We start from the raw sequence: 5182 nt of genomic DNA, 5'->3' as shown, positions 1-5182 counted from the left end.
TTTTCTCCTGCACAGGTGTTACCCCGGTTAGACTCCTCCTCACCCAGCCAAACCAGATCTTACACTTTGCACTGATGAGGGGCGGTACCCCAAAACACAGCATCTGCAAATTGAGATTCTTGTTCTGGCTTTTATCCTAAGTCATGTGACAAGGCTCGTTAAGAGAGTAGACCTTGACTTTTAGGATTGCTACTTCCTATAGGTGGCACTAGAGTTCTATTTCTCTTCCTCTCTGAAGAGCTATTTTGCAAACTTTAAGTTGTGTTCGTGTGTTCACGCCACCTTGGGGATCTGCACTAGCACACACAACTTTGCCTGAAATGTTCCTTTGACTTAATTCTGTTAATCTCAGTGACCACCTCACAGTTACTGCATTTATTGGTCGGTTGGTTTTTGGGTTGTGTACTTCACTCTGACCAGCAGGTGGCAGCAGCTACTATTTTATATAGTTCTGTGATTGTGTCTCAATCACTGGGCGATTTGCTCCTCTGACCACGGTTGCCAAACATTGGGATTTGATGCGTCCAGGATTTTTTGAAGCTGGATAAACTTGTACTTATTATTATGACTGTAATTATTAGAAACTTGTAGTTCACGGCTTCATATCAGAATTATAGGCTGTAGACAAGTCACTTATCTGGTAATCTTTAGCCATTATTTTGATTTTCCAATCTGTCCATAAAAAAAAGTTAAATTTTTTATTTTTCCTGGAAAGCTTATAAAAAACAAAGTTGTCAGTCTCATACTGATGGAATCTGTCTCCTTATTGCCACAGTGCAGCACTTTCCAGACCAAAACTCATTTATTTTTTCAATCAACATGTGAGCAGTAACAGATCACTCACTTTGTATAAACTTATTGCGAAAGTTCTTGAGACCCCACTGCAGGTCTGAATTCAAGAACATAAAAAGGAGCTTAATACTCCATTAACCGGTCTCCGCTCTGTGCCTTTCTATAAGGCGTAGGAAAAATATACAGTGTACAGATGATATAGGTGGTGATGTCATTGGAAGGAATGATTAAAGTGTAACTAAACTTTTATAACTTTTTTATTTTGCTGGAGACCCTAACACACTCTGTACATTGGTGGGGTCCAGTAATGAGATCGCCCCCGATCGCTCGAGCCACAGTGCAGAGGCTGGTTGGGTGAGCGAATGTTCACTGCACCCTGGACTTTTTTGTTTTTTTTATTGACCTGGTAATTACTGGGTGTACATTCATGTGGGAGCCTAGCGCTTTTGCACAGTGGTTTAAGCAATCAGAGGAGATCTCATGACCCGGAGTGTTCAAAGGGAATCTGCCTTATTGAAAATTGTATTTGATCTGCAGGCAGATTGAGAGACATTTTTGTGGGAAAAGTTTTAGTTAAACTTGCATTTTATTCATTGAAATCACTAGTGTTCCTATGCATAGGAGTCCAGTGGGTGGAACGATCAGGAATTGACCGTCTTCTTTGTATGACTGCGTATGCAGATAGAGCTGTCAATCAGTAGTAGGACCGCCCACTGAACTCTTCTGCATACTGACACCAGGGATTTCAATGAATGAAATACAAATTGTACTGAATCTTTTCCAGTAAACCTAATATATCATTCTGCTCAGCTTCTCCTTCCCTACACCATGCTATCCACTAGAGATGAGCGGACCGATTCATTTGACTCTGGTACCAGCGTCCTGGTCAGTGGTACCTGGCAGCTAGAAGGAAGTCTCTTACCTCCTGGCACAGCATTTGATTTGTCAGGGCTGGAGCAATGCCATCATTACATAGATGACATTGCGCCAGGAGGTAAGCGATTCACGGGACTCCCCTCTAGCCACCAGGTACCACTGACCTGGACTGTGAATAGGAGTCCCGCAAATTGATCCGCTGATCTCTACTGTCCACAGCTCGGACTACGTATACAATGTGACGGGTTCCTTTTACATGGCTGCAACATATCAAAAAACTTTACTGAAGACGTAACACAGGAATAATGAGTACTAATAGCATAATGTGCTCAGTGATGACACAGTACAAGATGAGGCTTATAGTGATGTCACAGTACAGGAGGAGGCTTACAGTGATGTCACAGTACAGGAGCAGGCTTACAGTCATGTCACAGTACAGGATGAGGCTTACAGTGATGTCACAGTAAAGGATGAGGCTTACAGTGATGTCACAGTAAAGGATGAGGCTTACAGTCATGTCACAGTAAAGGATGAGGCTTACAGTCATGTCACAGTACAGGATGAGGCTTACAGTCATGTCACAGTACAGGGTGAGGCTTACAGTCATGTCACAGTACAGGGTGAGGCTTACAGTCATGTCACAGTACAGGGTGAGGCTTACAGTCATGTCACAGTACAGGAGCAGGCTTACAGTGATGTCACAGTACAGGAGCAGGCTTACAGTCATGTCACAGTACAGGATGAGGCTTACAGTGATGTCACAGTACAGGATGAGGCTTACAGTCATGTCACAGTACAGGGTGAGGCTTACAGTCATGTCACAGTACAGGGTGAGGCTTACAGTCATGTCACAGTACAGGGTGAGGCTTACAGTCATGTCACAGTACAGGAGCAGGCTTACAGTGATGTCACAGTACAGGGTGAGGCTTACAGTCATGTCACAGTAAAGGATGAGGCTTACAGTCATGTCACAGTACAGGGTGAGGCTTACAGTCATGTCACAGTACAGGGTGAGGCTTAGTCATGTCACAGTACAGGAGCAGGCTTACAGTCATGTCACAGTACAGGATGAGGCTTACAGTCATGTCACAGTAAAGGATGAGGCTTACAGTCATGTCACAGTACAGGGTGAGGCTTACAGTCATGTCACAGTACAGGAGCAGGCTTAGTCATGTCACAGTACAGGAGCAGGCTTACAGTCATGTCACAGTACAGGATGAGGCTTACAGTCATGTCACAGTAAAGGATGAGGCTTACAGTCATGTCACAGTACAGGAGCAGGCTTACAGTGATGTCACAGTACAGGGTGAGGCTTACAGTCATGTCACAGTAAAGGATGAGGCTTACAGTCATGTCACAGTACAGGGTGAGGCTTACAGTCATGTCACAGTACAGGGTGAGGCTTAGTCATGTCACAGTACAGGAGCAGGCTTACAGTCATGTCACAGTACAGGATGAGGCTTACAGTGATGTCACAGTACAGGATGAGGCTTAGTCATGTCACAGTAAAGGATGAGGCTTACAGTCATGTCACAGTACAGGGTGAGGCTTACAGTCATGTCACAGTACAGGAGCAGGCTTACAGTCATGTCACAGTACAGGGTGAGGCTTACAGTGATGTCACAGTACAGGATGAGGCTTACAGTGATGTCACAGTACAGGAGCAGGCTTACAGTCATGTCACAGTACAGGGTGAGGCTTACAGTGATGTCACAGTACAGGATGAGGCTTACAGTGATGTCACAGTACAGGAGCAGGCTTACAGTGATGTCACAGTACAGGGTGAGGCTTACAGTGATGTCACAGTACAGGGTGAGGCTTACAGTGATGTCACAGTACAGGGTGAGGCTTACAGTGATGTCACAGTACAGGAGCAGGCTTACAGTCATGTCACAGTACAGGATGAGGCTTACAGTCATGTCACAGTACAGGAGCAGGCTTACAGTGATGTCACAGTACAGGGTGAGGCTTACAGTGATGTCACAGTACAGGGTGAGGCTTACAGTGATGTCACAGTACAGGAGCAGGCTTACAGTCATGTCACAGTACAGGATGAGACTTACAGTCATGTCACAGTACAGGGTGAGGCTTACAGTCATGTCACAGTACAGGGTGAGGCTTACACTCATGTCACAGTACAGGGTGAGGCTTACAGTCATGTCACAGTACAGGATGAGGCTTACAGTCATGTCACAGTACAGGGTGAGGCTTACAGTGATGTCACAGTACAGGGTGAGGCTTACAGTGATGTCACAGTACAGGGTGAGGCTTACAGTGATGTCACAGTACAGGGTGAGGCTTACAGTGATGTCACAGTACAGGGTGAGGCTTACAGTGATGTCACAGTACAGGATGAGGCTTACAGTCATGTCACAGTACAGGGTGAGGCTTACAGTGATGTCACAGTACAGGGTGAGGCTTACAGTGATGTCGCCTCATGGAAATATTGGAAAAATGGTGCTGCCGTACAGGGATAATACACACTATATGGACAGAGCATAACAGGACCCGGTAATACTTACATGGGACCTTCAGTGTTCTTTACCTTATCTTTTCTAGTTACGCCCATGACTGCTGATATTAGTCAGACATATGTATCTAAATGTTGCTGGAGAGTCTCAAGACTGGAAATTCAACATAAAGTTGTGATTACAAGGGCAGGGTCTTCTCTAGATATCTTGCCTAGAAGACTCTTCTTACAAAAATGATCTCAATAAATATTCTCCTCATCTACAATACCGGGCACATGGCATGGAGAAGAATTGTGCAGTGTTAGGAAGAAATCATGTTTTTCTATTCACACACACCTGTGAACCCCTTGATGCCAAAGGTTCATCCAACTTCCATGTATAATAACTCCAATCCCATACGGTTTACACTTCAATGGCAGCTGTGATATCTTAAGTGGTTGGATAGAGGGAAGGCACTTTATTAGGGATGAGCGGAGCCATGGAAGTTCGGGTTCCCTCATCTCTAGACTTTATCTAACACCTTTCGCAATTTGATTATGGATTGCTGGTGGGTTGTCATGAGACCCCCAGGTCTGTTGTATTGTATAACATACTATAATATATATATATATATATATATATATATATATATATATATATATATATATTACATATACACACACACACACACACAATGTGTTGTATAAGTCCAATTATTAGCATGGTGATTGACAGGCAGAATACAACATGTACACTGCAATACGTAAGTATTGCAGTGTATTAAATGTGTGCAATCACGCTCATTGATAGTAATGTCCCCGAGTAAGACTTAAAGGAAAAACAATTGTTTAGAATCTTTAAGAAAATAAAAAAAAATCATTGTTTTCATAATTAAAAAATATTTTTGTATGTAACCAAAAAAAAAAGAAAAAAAAAAAGGAAGGAATTAATATCGTACCTTCTATTATGAAATGATCACAATCCACTGTATTTGCAGACAAAGAGGAAAGAAATAGCTCTGTAAATATGAAATAAGATTCTGCTTGTGAGAAGGGAATCTTGGC

Source organism: Phyllobates terribilis, unplaced genomic scaffold (genome assembly GCF_046119375.1).
Source record: "Phyllobates terribilis strain yellow unplaced genomic scaffold, ASM4611937v1 Scaffold_7__3_contigs__length_470593459, whole genome shotgun sequence".
NCBI classification, from domain to species: Eukaryota; Metazoa; Chordata; class Amphibia; order Anura; family Dendrobatidae; genus Phyllobates; species Phyllobates terribilis.
This window is presented reverse-complemented; position numbering follows the sequence as displayed.